This window comes from Amblyomma mixtum, chromosome 4 (assembly GCF_055824585.1).
Source record: "Amblyomma mixtum isolate Tamu chromosome 4, ASM5582458v1, whole genome shotgun sequence".
Taxonomy (NCBI): Eukaryota; Metazoa; Arthropoda; class Arachnida; order Ixodida; family Ixodidae; genus Amblyomma; species Amblyomma mixtum.
This window is the reverse complement of record NC_143015.1, coordinates 79,021,264-79,037,508: the sequence shown is the minus strand read 5'-3', so window position 1 is coordinate 79,037,508 and position 16,245 is coordinate 79,021,264.

Genomic DNA, 16,245 nt, shown 5'->3' with positions numbered 1-16,245 from the left:
GACTAGCAATTCGGTCCACCTCACCCCTTCTACCAATTTGAAATCGATTCATGCGGCGCTCTGCCACACACCGATGCTGGCTACAGCAAGGTCATTGCCATTGCCATTGATCACCTGACCAGGTGTGCTGAAACCGCCCCGCTCCCCGCTGCTACAGCTCGTGATGCGGCGTCCTTCATTTTGAATCGCTTTATTTATTCTTCGCCTTGGTATTACTCATGAACTCCTCAGTGACAGAGGAGGCATCTTCTCTTCCGACGTCGTTAAAGCTCTGCTCACCGAGTGCAATATAATTCATCGGATTGGAAAGCCCGCAATCCGCCATTAAATCGTCTACGCGAACGCTTTAATGGCCCTTCGGTGACATATGCTGGCCATGTACGTTGCTGCCAAGTACACGAACTGGCTTTGCCGCCTTTTACCTGATGTTACGTACGCCTACAGTACTGCTACCGAATCTGCGACAGGTTTCTCTTCATTTTTTCTGCTTCACGGCGTTCATTCATCCGCTCCCACCGACACAGTTCTCCCCTAGCGTCCTGCCTGATCTGAGTGTAAAACTGTTTCTGAAGCTGCCCAGAACGGCGAACACTACAGCCAGATCGCACGGTCGCTAAAGGCAGACACTCAGGGGTGCTAAAAACGCCACCATGACGAAGATAAACTTGGCACGGCTTTTCCATCCTGTTCCCTCTGGTGGCTATGGACCCCCTCTAATACTTCTGGCCTATCCAAAAAAAACTTATTTCCAAATACCATGGCCCCTACCGCATCCTGCAGCGCACGTCTCCCGTAAACTACATCAATGAGCCACGCACGCCGTCTGCCGATTTCCGCGGACGTGGCCAGGAGACTGTAACCGTCAAATACCTCACGCTTGTACTAAGATCCGGTTGTGTTGTCAGCACCATGAGACGCTAGGATGGCACCTTTTCCCCTGGGGTCATTGTGAAGAAGCAGAATGTCATTAGCCTAACCGCACTGCCATCGTACAGAACGAGAGCCTGCTCAGCCTGACCGACAACGGACTATGTTTCATCTCTGCTACCACTGGCCTCAGCGCTAACCTAAACCACTGTTACACTTGATAAAAATAATTTCGCAACATGCAAATCCAGACACCTAGTTTCCCCCAATTATTGATCCCATAGTATAAAAGTTGTAACTTGATAATGACCACAAAACCCAATACCAGGATACACGGCGCACTCCATTCAACCACAAAAGACCAGCTGGGTGCCTGGTTGTCGGCAGGTGCGTCACTGCAGATGGGCATCTGCACAAGCTGCGGACCGCCTGCTGTTTTCCTTGTGCTTCCTGGGGTCGTCTAGCGTGTATTTAGCTGGGCTGTATGTGCTTATTACATTGCACCAGCAGGTCCGCTGTTCAGTTCCAGGTGTCTCCTACTTCCGGCTCATGCATGTATTGTTGCCAGCGAGCAACGGTCGATAGGAACGTGTGCTGGGCTCGCTGAACCTGTGACGACAAGTGAGCCATACACTGGCAGGACGCTTTTCATGTTCGGCATTTTTCCGCGCAAATCATACTTGGCGTGGGTGTCGGTGTGTAAGAGTATGGCCACCTATTCAAGAAAAATTTGCGCAGAATAGCACAAGACGGAAGGGAGAAACACGTACACACACACCAGCGCTCGTGTGTGTGTACGTGTTTCTCCCTTCCGTCTTGTGTTATTCTGCGCAAAGTTTTCTTGAATACGTCGCTACACCAACTGGCCCAGCATTCTGCTCTACTAAGTGTGGCCACCGCAAATCTCAAAGACTAGTCCGTCTCACTCGGTGCTAATTAATGATAGCAATATGCCTGTGTGCCTTATCCGCCCTCCACCCCCCCCCCCCCCTTTCCTATTTTTTCTTTATAATCGATAACTGTGCCAAATGTATGGCCCGAAATGGCAGCGCCTAAATCGAGTTCATGATATCCTGCCACTGCCTCATTAACACTTTGCGTGGAAGGCTCATAGGCGTTCACCCGGCTTGGAATTTTATTGATGATTTCGGTAGCATTCGCGAAAATATAGAAAAGGATGTGGCATAGTCGATTATTATGAGAATATTATGCTATCATTAATTAGCGCCGCAGGGAAGTATTTTAGGACCTTTACTTTTCAATCTCTATCTGAATGATATCGTCACTAGTGTCATCTATGCAGATGACACTGGTATTTGTTTTTGCTGGAAATGATATTAATCTTCTGGTTGAACAATGTAACAGTGCAATGAAATCCTTAGAGGAATGGTCGAGAGTAAATGCAATGAAGGTAAATGAAAGCAAAACAAAAGCGATTATATTCAGGCCGAAGAACAAGCACATACCTCCGCATCAAGATATTATAATAAACTCACGATGCATCGCTTTAGTCGAGAATTTCAAATGTCTGGGTGTCACCTTTTCCGCAAATATGTCCTGGGATAATCACGTCAAGCATGTTCTAAGCAAAATAAGTCAAATAACTGGTGTAATAGGTCGTTTAAGGTATATCCTTCCCACACACATCAAACGTTTGCTTTATCATTCACTCTTTAAGTCACACTTGAACTATTGTCAATTAGTATGGGGAAACACAACATACACTAATATTGAACACATCCACCTGTTACAGAAAAAATATCTCCGACACACATATAATGCTTCTTATACTGCTTCCACCTCAACTTTCTTTAGCAACTCTGGTGTAATTCCAGCTCACAATCTATATAGATATCGCTTAAGCTATATATATAAACAAGAAATCCACAGGAATATCAACAATATACGTAACCTATCCCAATTACAGGAGAGAACTCCAAGTTACCTTACAAGACACTTCGAGGATTGGTCAGCACCAATGTCACGTTCAAGTTACGGGAAACAGTGCCTTAAGTACACAATACCAACGCTTTTGAATTATTATAATTCTGTCCGTTTTGACCTTTTCACGGCAACCTACAAGGACCTCCGGCAGATGTATTTGGTTTCTGTGTCATGTTATCTAGCCTTGCTGTTGTTTTCGTTTGGATTTGTAGAAGTGAGTTACGCTGTTGTTTTCTGTTCTTTTTGTTGTTTCCTGTTGTTTTCGTTTACGAGATGTATGTATATGTTTGCATATCAAGAATATGTTATGTGATGCCGCCACTCTGCCAAAATAAGGGATTGTGGACCCGTCAAGCTGTCCAAGGACAGCTTTTTTTCCACAACCCCCCATCTGTATTTGATGGCAAATAAAGATTTCATTTCATTTCAATGTTTCCACAGAATTAACCAAAAAATGAATCAGAACCTTTCACATTACCAAGCAATCCAGTAAAATTGAATGCGAGCCCAGTGTACCAAGCAATTACGCAAAACTGAATGCGAACCCAATTCTTAGCAGTGTTTTACAGAACACATATACAAATACACAAGAAGTTAAGGTGTCCCATGTATTTTAGCTAAATCTCCTAAGGTAGAGTAGATCTGAAATAAAGCAGTTGGAATTACTAATGAACATGTACCCAAGAGCAGCCGTGCCGCTAAAACGAAATGTTTCTCATGGAAACTTCGTAGTTGAAATAAAATTCGTCCCGATTTAGGAATCAAAGCCTACACCACTACGTATCTCGAGCAGTCGGTCTATCAACTAAGTGAACCAGGGCCGAATTGATGATCAACTCTTAGTGGGAACGTCTTCGTTCATTGATTTTCAGAAATTCTGCTAAAACCGTTGGACATACTTTGTTCTGAATTCGGGTTGCTGATCAATTCGGTATCCCCTGCCACCTACTTGGTGGCCGTTCTGGATAGCTATGTTGGTGAAACATTGGCTCGGCACAGGCGGTCGTCCCGGATGCGAACCCAGGCCCGGGACAGATTTTTAATCACGATCCTACCGTGGAGGCTACATAGCTTTCCACTGTAGTCGTACGGTTGCGGTTGGGGGGATGCTAATGAATAATTCTTTCCTGATTATGAATGAAATATAAGAACATAATGAACGTTATTCTGCACTAGTTAGTGAGCCACAGCGAATAGCATTGTGTAATTTGGAAACTTTGGCTTCTGTTTTGCTTTGAACCGGCGGATTCTTCCAGAGGTTTCCATTTCATTGTACGATGCGCTGAAGAAGAGCAAACCCTTTTCTCATGTGAAAGAAAGTAATGTTTACGAGGCAGTTTCCCTGCTTACCGCTTTTTCGGAAGCAATTGCATAACTTCGGCACGTAGCTCCCAGTAAACAAACTGTCATATTGATTCGAGGGGCCACCGCAGCTGGCTAAAGTGCACTTCTCAGCTTTGCAGGCTCCCGGTCACAGATGGATTTATTCGTAATTGATCACAATTGCCAGCATTATTTACAGCATGCTGAGGAGAAATGGCAAAAGCTATCTCACTTTTTGGACAGAGTTGTCGATCGCACAAGGCAAGCGTCATCAGTAAATATTAGACCAGCTCCACTAGAAATAGTGTCCACACAGTACGGCTCCTTGGCTTTCATTCGCCAATACATAGAGCAGCACCACTAGCTATGTTAACCTGGATTGAAGGGTAAATTATATCGCGAAGTTTCTTCAAGCACATACAAGTCAAAACAAATTACCCTTTGCATGCTTCCCTATCTTTATTTGCAGGGAAAAGAAGGTGTTGACAGGGTATTGGAGATCCTGAGGAGTGAGCTCAACCGCACCATCCAACTGCTCGGTGAGGGGACTCTCTTCGCTGCTGCTTACTTTTATCATCTGCTCCTTTCCTTAGCCCTCGTGCTTGCCTTGACACTGCGCCAGCTGTCTTCATGAAGAATCATTACCCTAAGTTCTTGACTCTTTTGCCGGCGAGGAGGTATTTTCAAGCACATAGTGCTAGAGTACGTAATCTCTCAACACGTGGTCCATCGCATGAGCAGAGTAAATATGTTGTGACTGAGTACGGAATGTGCTGAATGTGTACGACCCTTTTTTGCAGCTTTGGTCCTGAACTGTTTCTCGATTATCTCCGCGAACACTAGGGATAATGTTGGGAATTATCTCTCAAATCAAATAGTTTTGTTCGTCTTCTATTATATACTTCTTTTATTAATTACTCTGCGTAAATGAGTAGCTGCTCCAGAGTCAGCGTGGATGTGCTTAACCGTTGACATTTCTCTTCAAGTCTATTGGTACGGCATCCGAGTATAGTATAATCGTATTATTTAAAAGAAGAAGAAGTAAACGAGGTCACTATTTTCTTATACAATTGAATCTATTCCCGCTGAGATAAAAAATTGGCCTGAGTTGTCTCCTGTGTTCTAAAAAACATGGTTTGCCCTCTCACCGGCTGTATCTACGTCTAGTACAGCAATCTCGACAGTTTAGGTAGCGGGGCATTTGTAAAAACGATGTTTTTAAACTAAATATTTTCTTCAAACACATGACGACTGTTTTCATAAACTGTCATTATCATCATCATCATCAGTCTGACTACTTCCACTGCAGGGCAAAGGCTCCTCCCATGTCTCTCCAATTAAACCGGTCCTTCGCCAGTTGCGGCCACCGTATCCCTGCAAGCTTCTTAATATCATCCGCCCACCTCACTTTCTGGCACCCCCTGCTACGTTTGCCTTCTCTTGGAATCCACTCCGTTACCATTAAGGACCGCCGGTTATCTTGCCTGCGCATTACATGCCCTGCCCAAGCCCATTTTTTCCTCTTGATTTCAACTAGGATGTCCTTAACCCGCGTTTTTATGCGAAGCATACTAGCCGCACAACCGAGCTCTTCCTTGCTGCGCCGCGCGCGGCCGCGTAGCTACCACTTGACCTACATCGGCGCACCACGTGATATGACGTCACAACAGCTGTGAAAGCTGGGGCTCAACTCGTGCGCTCGCTTGCGGACGCGCAGCCTCCGCCGGCGGTATGCTTCGCATCCTAGGCTTAACCATAAGCTAAGCCAGGCCATTTTTTTCCCTCACCCACTCCACCTGCTTCCGATCTCTTAACGTTACACCTATCCTTCTTCTTTCCATAGCTCGCTGCGTTGTCCTTAACTTAAGCTGAACCCTCTTTGTTAGCCGCCATGTTTCTGCCGCATCGGTGAGTACCGGTAAGGTACAGTTAATCTATTAAGAATATGTAAGAGAATATGTTTACTTAGGGCAGGCAGTGACCACTGATCCGGATCATGAGAGGGAAATAACTAGAAGAATAAGACTGGGGTGGAGAAAAATTTGGCAGGTTCTCTCAGATCATGAATGACAGTTTGCCAATATCTCCCTAGAGAAAAGTCATACACTGTACTGCAGACCAAAGGCAAAACAGGTTTTGTCTTTTGTAGTACATTGCTGCTCAGATTTCTAGATACTACTGCCCAAAAGCTCGTTAAACGTTTTCGATATTTCTTTAGTTTTATGTACTGTCGTGTGCAAAAGTGTATGTAGCAACATCTCGCGGATGCATGACTAGCTGCTCTTGTTGCGCCCTTCGGCATCTGCGCCAGGCTGGAGTGCCAGGCTCGGAAGGAGCAAAATGAGATGTCTTTGAATGAAAATGATCACCTCCATATACATGCCGACCGTACCTGTGATAACATTGAAGACAAGTCCCCTTGTCGAAACGTTGGCTCAAGCAACCTGAGGTTTTCCCCTCCCTTGTTCATTTTGTGGGATGTTCGTTATTTCAGACTTCATTTTCTTCACAGGTTGCCCCGATTCCAACAACTTGTGCACAGAGTTCATCGCACGAGAGGGACACTATTCGGAGCCGCTACAAAGCACGTGCAAGAAGAGGCATCCTTGGGTCGACGGACTGGAGTATCGAGTGGCAGTTTAATGCCAAAAGAGGGAACATCATCCATAAAAACGCTTTCATCACGTATCGAAATTCGCCAAATACGATTTTGTTTTCTTTCGTTTCATTCTTTCATTTCACTTCCGTTTCCACGCATCGGCTTATAAGGTATTTCGGTCTCAATTTACTGCTTTGATCGGCACTAATATCGGCCTTTGATCGGCCTTTGCAATTGTGCATGTAATGCAGCCGGTGGGCACTTCTTTTACATACAATCCACGCAACAAACTGACGGTGCAAGAAGCCACCCACCCCCACAGTTCATTCTTTTCGGAGCACTTTCTTAACTGCGCTAAAAGAGAACTAAAATGCTCATGTATTTAAGGGAAGGAGCGTCGACCAAACGTTGTTGTTAATACGAAGACGTTTCGGCTTTCATACCGATGCCCTGATCAAGGCTTCCCGTATGGAAGCCGAAACGTCTTCGTATTAGCAACAACCTTTGGTCAGCGCTCCTTCCCTTAAATACATGAATCTTCTACCCAACCAGACGAGTTTTCGTCAAACATTACATTTCAGAACCAAAATGTCTGGCGCCCAGCACTCGTAAAGTATCACTTCATGTTTGCCCCGCCGCGGTGGCTCAGTGGTTACGGCGCTCGGCTGCTGACCCGAAAGACGCGGGTTCGAACCCGGCCGCGGCGGCCGAATTTCGATAAAGGCGAAATTCTAGAGGCCCGTGTACTGTGCGATGTCAGTGCACGTTAAAAAAACCCCTGGTGGTCGAAATTTCCGGAGCCCTTCATTACGGCGTCCCTCATAGCCTGAGTTGCTTTGAGGCGTTAAACCCGAATAAACCAAACCAATCATTTCATACTTCTCTAGATAGCCTATTCCACTTGAATAAAAATTCGCATAGGATCAATTCGATTCACGCTTGCGAGTATTCGTTAGCATCAGTGTTCACCCCTAAGGGAGCAGCCGTTACTACCGACGTGTTCGGACCGCGTAAGTGGGTGCCGGGATGGAGTCATCCAGTCCCAGTGATACACGCCATACACGCCTCCACTCCCCTCAACCCGGTGCTCTGATTCTTAGCCATAGCTTCCCTATCACCAGGTGCCTCCTCTCACCCTCTCTCTATGTTTCCTCTCTTATTTGTCTCCTCTTCCTCTGCTTCCCTGAAAGTGGAGAGGCGCATTCCTCTCTTCCACTTTCTCTCCTACCAATCGAGGCTTCAGACACCCACCCGGACACTCCTAGCTATAATAGGTGTGTTGTTAGGAACTCATTAAAAAACACTTATCGCTCCAGGAGCTGCGACACTTCAACCAGACTTTATGCAGGATGTATCTGAGGGATGGAGTCCTTCAGTCCCAGTGATACACGCCATACACGCCTCCACTCCCCTCAACCCGGTGCTCTGATTCTTCGCCATAGTTTCCCTATCACCCGAGCACTGCTTGCACGTCTGAAAAGCCAGTTGTCAACCCAAGCTAAATATTGCCGTGCCAATGTTAAATCTACCATACGTTATTGAACTCCTTCAGCACGAACACCGCGGATACTAGGGTATGTGTCCTTAATTCCTACCAACCGAGGCTTCAGACGCAAACACCGCACACTTCGAGCTATAATAGATGTGTTGTTAGGAAGTCATTAAAAAACACTTATCGCTCCACGAGCTGCGGCACTTCAACCAGATTTTATGCCCGATGTATCTGAGGAAATAGGGAGTAAGAAGCAAGCAACGACTGGCTTAAGCTTCAAGCAATTTAAGGCGCCTCAAGGCCACCGAAATTTATGCAACAATTATTTCTGAGCAAATGAATCCACAGACAAACTGCTCTAAAAATACCTAATTTTCAGTGACCCTTTCAACTTCCGTGGTGGGCTTTCCTGTATTAAACAAGCCCGAGCACTGCTTGCCCGTCTGAAAGGCTAGCTGTCAACTCAACCTAAATATTACCGTGCCACTGTTAAATCTACCATACGTTATCGAACTCCTTCAGCACGGATACCGCAGATCCTAGGGTATGTGTCCTTAATTCTTGTGGCGGCCCTGCACCTGTGGCTGCCTATGACTTTCAACTTCAGGGTGTGCCCAAGGAGCCTAGGCTGAAACGAGACACAAGACACAAGACATGGCAGAGGGCAATTGAGAAATCTAGAAGGGACACTCAACCTCCGCCTTAAGGTTGTCACTCGATAGAGTTAAGAGTTCTACTTTACATTCATAGGGCCCCGGGAGTTCTCATACCACTCCTGGCGCTGTGGTGCAGCGGTTAAGCGGAGGCCCTGAGATGGCAAGTGCTGCTAGCTTTGGGGCTTGTGCGACCCAGGTTTCTTTTCCCGAGCAACCAGTCGCGACCGGTGTTTAACTTAACCGCCACCTGCCAAGCTGGGAAATTTTCTTACAATAAAGAGTGCAGGTTGGGATGAAATCACAAGGTTATACGACCTAGGAGTCCCCACGTGCCACCTGAGTTGCTGGTCTGGGGATTTTTTGCGAATTTTTTACTCAGGGCCAACGAAGACAACGCTGGCTTTTCTGCTACCCCTCACTCTTCCGTCACTTTCTTTCCAGTCTCGAAGTGATCTACGGATGCGGATATATAAACATACAAATTACTTTGTGGGGATTCATAGTTCCGTTTGTTTTGGCAAAGTTAGCAAGAGCCGCAAGGCATTGTTATGTGCACGAGGAAGTTTCTTGACTGCTTTCAAGAGCGGTAGCACCATAGTTGGTTTCCGTCCAGCTCCCCGCCTTCCCCCTATCTCAACTATCCTCCCGATTAGGCTCGGTTGCGCGGGCGCATTTCCACGGAGACGACAAAGGCGTTGGCAGGGAGTCCTTGCTTCAACACTTACTGCAACAAAGAAAAAAAAGACACTTGAGCTCCGTCAAGTATAATTTGGTAAATTGGTTTTTGAGGAAAAGAAATGGCGCAGTATCTGTCTCACATATCTTGGCGGACACCTGAACCGCGCCGCAAGGGAAGGGAGGAAGGTAGGAGTGAAAGAAGAAAGACCAGTAATATAATGTGAGCGCAGCGCTTTCAGAGAAAATAGTGAGTGTAGACGCACAAAGCGCTCTGCAGTCCATAGAAGAATATGCTAAGTCTTGTGCTGGTAAAAAAAGAAATTGTCGCCGATTTCAAACCCGCCGTGGCGCCCTGCGGTTACGTGACTTATCTACTGAGCCCGAGTACCCAAGTTCGAACCCGACCGCGGCGGCCGCGTTTCGATGGAGGCGGAACGCAAGAGGCGCCCGTGTGCTGTGCGATTTCAGCGCAGATTAAATATCCCTAGGTGGTCGAAATTATGAAGATTATGTCCTCAGGCTTAAAGGCACATACCCACGGGGGGGGGGGGGGGGGGGGATTGGCCAGGGGTATGTGCCATTATGCCTAAGGTCGTCATCATCATAATGATAATTTCGACTACCGAGGGATCTTTAACCCTTTGAGGGTCGAATTATTTTGAAGAAAACTTTCCCAGGTGGTCAAATTACTTTATTGCGGATCTTGAACCTACAAAATGTATATAATCGAGAATAAATAGTAAAAAAAAATTAGGAACAGTACTTTGGTGACAGCATCACTCACAACTGGAAAATGTTCAATAGAATAGAATAGCAACGGTGATAAGCAAGCTAAGAGCAGCACCAATAAAGATAGAAATCAACTTTCACCGCCTCTGCAAAACAGTGCCCACAAAGAGAAAACACGTTTCGCGCGACTCCGTTGCGATCCCGCGGCGGAATCGAAACCGCGTAGGCGCGTTGCCACAGAGGGCGAGAATACCTCGCGAGCAACAGAGGGCGAGAATACCTCGCGAGCAACGGTGATAAGCAAGCTAAGAGCAGCGCCAATAAAGATAGAAATCAACTTCGGCAGCCCCTGCAAGATAGTGCTGACAAAAAGAAAACTCAAATTTTGCGCGACTCCGTTGCGATCACGCGGCGAAACCAAAACTACAAAAGGGGTGTTGCCGCAGTCTGTGCCGCCGCGCTAAAGCTAGACATAGGTTCTGCTTATCTCCGTAAGAAGGCAGCACAAAATTCAAACACTTCTTGTAAGTCCTAAGAGGTGGCAGCACCCCCCAGTGAGCACGCATTGTTCTTTTGGTGCAAAATTTTAAACGGAAGATCGAAACCGTACCCGTACGGCAAAGACCTTGCGGGACAGAAAACAGCCGCCGTACATATACGGCAAAAACCTTCAAAGGGTTAACCTGCACTGACATTGCATAGCACACGGGTGCCTTTTGCGTTCCGCCTCCATCGAGACGCGGCAGCCGCGGTCGGATTTGAACCCGGGTACTCCGACTCAGTAGACGAGCGTGCTAACAACTGAGCCACCGCGGCGTGTTGCACCCATTACTTTTAAAATTTTTAAGATTGGTTACCCAAATTGTATTTGGGATAACTGATCCATTGCATCTTATTTATAAGGGGGATAACTGCCGTTGCAGATTCTGGGAGCCCAGCAGAACATGCGGGCTCCAGGCTGCAGGTGGATGGGAACAAGAGATGGCCGAGCGCAGAGGTGGCAACTCGCATGTCGTATTTTATTATTTTTTATTTATCTTTCTTTCATAGTCAATACCGAAAGCATTTGCAAAAATATGCTGGGCCGATAGCTGAAGCTAGTAGAGGCCCGTTTTACACATTCTTATTTAGGCAACAGAATGTACACAAAGTTTGGTTGTACATTATCAGCAATGATAATGAACACTCAAGCCAACACGTATAAATGATCACGAACAGTACCCCTCAACCTTCGAAAAGAAAAAAAAAACGTTGAACGGAGAAGGGAAAGTTGCTAGCCATTTCAATTTCTAGTGTAACGGTATTCCATACTTTCACCCCATTATACGCAATTAGGAGCTGTCCGTAGGGACTTCGGATTACAGGGCAGTTAAAGTTTATATTGCTTGCATGGTTGGTATCCCTATTAGGCAACACAAAAATGTTGTTTGAAAGAGGGTAATTATTTCGTATTATGTTATTTACAAACATCGCGATTTTCATTTGACACAAGAAATGATAGTGCAAAATCTGCAATCTATTGAACAAGAAGGCACTGGACTGATACTTGTTGGAGTATGTTTTTATACGGAGTGCTCTTTTGTGGAAGGAAAAAAATTGACCCATATAGGACCTATATGTGGTAGCCCACGATTTTCAGCAGCATGTTAAATGACAATGATAAAAAGAAAAGTGTATAATTTTTAGCACAGATATGTCCAGCAACCTCCTTGTTTTAAATAGGATGTAACAAGCTGAAGCAAGATACATACAGAGAGGGGGGAAAGGCAGGGGATGTTAACCAAGCTTACAGCACAAAGTATCATGTGTTTTTGCCAATTAACGTACGTCGATGTGTAAGGATGCATCGAGGTATTTAAAGGCTTAGACTGTCTCAATTGGAACGTTATCAAGGCAAAATGCACATTAGTATCAAAGAGATGTTTTTGTCTTGATCTAAACAGCATATACTCCGTTTTAACAGCATTTATTGTGAGTATGTTAGCTTTAAACCATATGGAAATGTGACATAACTCATTTGTCTTCGACAGAATATCAGTTAGAGTGCTGCCTGCAAAAACTATTGCAATGTGATCAGTGTACACCACCGTAGTGGAATTTGTCAAACAGAGGGGGAAGTCGTTAACGTAAAGGGACAACAACACAGGGCCTAAAACTGAACCTTGGAGAACTCCGGTGCAAACAGATTTGTGAGATGATTTGAAGTGTTTGAGGTGAACAAATTGTTTTCTATCAGTGAGGTAACTTGTAAAGACATCAAGAGTGGGATTCTTGAAACAATAGTGCTCTAATTTTTGTACCGAGATTGTATGATTCACAGTATTAAACACTTTCTTCAAGTCAAGGAATAAAACTACAGCCATTTCATTATTATGCAAACATGAACACAAGTTTTGAGTCAATGCCATTACCGCTGTGGATGTAGACCGGTTTTTCCTGGAGCCATGTTGAGAGGGCGATATAATATTTGTTCTCTGCAAGTGCTGTCTTAATTGTTTTGCCAAAAGTTTTCCGAACACAGTAATAATGATACTAAGAACTCAGATGGGACGGTAACTGTCCGGATCATTTTCTTTCCTTGTTTGTGAACTGGGACAACTCCAGCAATTTTCAAAACGACTGGATAGCTGCCTTCGTTAACAGCGTGGTTAAATGGTGTTGTGAGGAGTGGTGCAAGATACCGTGTAGCCGAGGCAGATGGATGTCGAGGCTTCACTTACGTCGTTGCCGAAGCGTTCGACTAAAGAACGCCAACCAGGAAAAGGCCAACCGGTAGGATCTTCTTCGTCATCTGAATGAGGACCCCGATTTTTTGTCCCGCACAAGGCGGCAACGCTGTCTCAGCCCCCCTACAGCCTCGACTTGGCCCTGCCAGACTTTTTTCTATTCCCGAGAATAAAATCGACGCTCGAGGGAAACATCACGGATCGGTAGAGGTGGTTCAACAGGCCGTGATGAGGGAGCTAAATAGCATTCCGGTCCAGGCGTTCCTGGAGGCGTACGAAAATTGTAAAACTCATTAGCAGCAGCGAGTAGGTGCGGAAGGGTGCTACCTTGAAAAATTGTAATCGTTTGTACTATTCTCTTGAATAAATTTTGTTTAAAAAATGAGTCCTACTACTTTCGGAACAGACCATGTATATTTTGCAAGTTTAAGATACTCGACACATAGTTAGAGAACCTGTTCTCCGTCGGTGCTTTGTGAGGTAGAGCTGTGGCAAATATTCGATTAAAATTATACGCATACATGCGAAATGGGGAAAACTTTAATAAATTCAATATTTCGCATCAACGTTGCGTACAATGATTTAGAATTACCGAAAGAACATTAAAAAAGCGCCAATTAGGCTTCTTCCTAGACACCAGAATTTCATTAATTTCTTTGTTGTTTAAAATGCTTGCCGTTTTGCACTGCCTAGAGCAGACAGCTAATGGTGGCTACGCGCTAGCAGGTCTTATGCTTACTGAGAAAAAAAGAAAAAAGGCCGTGTTCCAAAGAAAAGTCAGGCTGAACCGAGTCCCGAGCAAGTTCAGAACAGTTTCTTTGAATCGTGTCAGTTCGGGACCAGTTCCAAGATGCCGAAAAAATAAAGCACTCAATTCGTTTGTGGTTCGGGGCGAAAAACGGTGCGATTCCGGTTTTAGGTTCAGGTTGGGTTCCGGTTCGACACCCTGGTTAGACCAAATGCGAATTAGGTGCTCTTGCATTTCGGTTTTCACATCGGTTTTGGCGTTCGGACACATTGTTCATGAATGGAAGTAGTTCGCATCAAAATAAGGGTTAATGTCCCTAAATGCTAGGACTGGTAATTCTCGACTTTACATTCACAGATTGCTGGAAGTCCTTGTACCACTTCTGGTGCAGTGGTGAAAAGGTTAAGCGATGTGCTACTGCCATGCTATGCCAGGAGCTGCCGCAAGTGACCCTTGTGCGACCCATGTTGTTCTTGTGTGACAATTTCTCGCTACCAATGATTATTCAACTGCCCCCTGCCGCTGTGGTCATTTTTCTTACATTCCGGTGGGTAGGTTGTGATGACTCCACAAGGTTACGTGACCTAGGGGGCCCACCTAGGTAGCTTCTGCAAGCATTTTTTGGTCACAACGCCCACGACTACGCCAGATCTCCTGCCGAAGTGGAGCTTTAACGCTGTACGTTAAAAACAAAAATGACAGTCGATTTGCTTATTTAGGCTGAATGACAACTACGTGCGCTAGAAATGATTTTACTATTGACTTTATTTTACATGTTATCAATAAATACCCCCCTCCCCCCTAAAATGCCAGTTGACGCTCTGGGTAAAGTGCGAAATAAATGAAATAAATAAAATTCGCTTTTGAGAACTGTTTCTGTGTTCGGATGCATTGTTAACGAATGCAAGTTGTTCGGTTAGGGATGATGGGTTAGTGTTCATATATGCAGAATTGGTCCTTCTCTACATAACATCCCCGGGAGTACTTATGCCCCTCCTGGCGCAGTGATGCAGCGGTTAAGCGATGCGCCACTGCCCTGCAATGGCAGGTGCTTCGAGGCAGGTGTCTAATGATGGCAGGCTGTACTTTCCGAGCAGTCTCTCGCGATCAGTCATTAATTGAACTGCCAACTGGCAAGTGGGCAGTTTCCCCACAACCCAAGTTGTGGTAAAAGCCTTTAGGTCGAATGCCTCTATGTCAAAGACCTTTACCGTAAAGTCCTTATTTATTTATTGATCGCACCCCTCACGGCCAGAGGCATTACAGAGGGGGAGTGGCAAAATACAAGAATAACATTAGAAAATCCAGCAGACAAATTTAAATGACACCTGAGTATACAATGGTAGCTATAGCTTCGCGGATTATCTCATAATTATTGATGTCGGCAATATACCTATGGGAAGTTGATTCCAGTCACGCGAGATACGCAGCAAAAATGGCGGAGAAAAATATTTGGTGTTCGAAGAAACTAAACCGACTTTATAATTATGGTCAGTACGATGGGATACATAAAATGGCGGTGGGATAAGGCGATCACGCAGTACAGGATAATGGTACAACTTGTGAAATAATGCGATACGAGCAACTTTTCGACGAAGTGACAGCGATGGAAGAGAAAGCTAGACATCAAAGTAATTATGCTTGCAGTGCGATTTATGGTATGGACATTTAGGTTTGAGGCCTTCGTGATGAATGCCTTCCGGGTAAAGACCTTTAGGCTGAAGGCTTTATAGTAAAAACCTTGAGGTCAAATTTATTTAGCACCTAGGGACCTTAAGTGTCCACCGCAACTAGTGCTATTGCAACGTATTCGGCGCTCAGTCATGCTAAACCGTCTGCTCTTTTTTTGTTACTATGTCGGTTACGCGAGGGAGACTATCGAACAATGACAACGCCTGCAGTCTGCCTTGTTTGTGGGCGCGCCCCTTAGCCTTTCAAAGAATGGCATTTAACCTGAAGAATGACGTGAGAAACACATAAATGGATGGATGGATGGATGGACGGATGGATGGATGGATGGATGGATGGATGGATGGATGGATGGATGGATGGATGGATGGATGGATGGATGGATGGATGGATGGATGGATGGATGGATGGATGGATGGATGGATGGATGGATGGATGGATGGATGGATGGATGGATGGATGGATGGATGGATGGATGGATGGATGGATGGATGGATGGATGGATGGATGGATGGATGGATGGATGGATGGATGGATGGATGGATGGATGGATGGATGGATGGATGGATGGATGGATGGATGGATGGATGGATGGATGGATGGATGGATGGATGGATGGATGGATGGATGGATGGATGGATGGATGGATGGATGGATGGATGGATGGATGGATGGATGGATGGATGGATGGATGGATGGATGGATGGATGGATGGATGGATGGATGGATGGATGGATGGATGGATGGATGGATGGATGGATGGATGGATGGATGGATGGATGGATGGATGGATG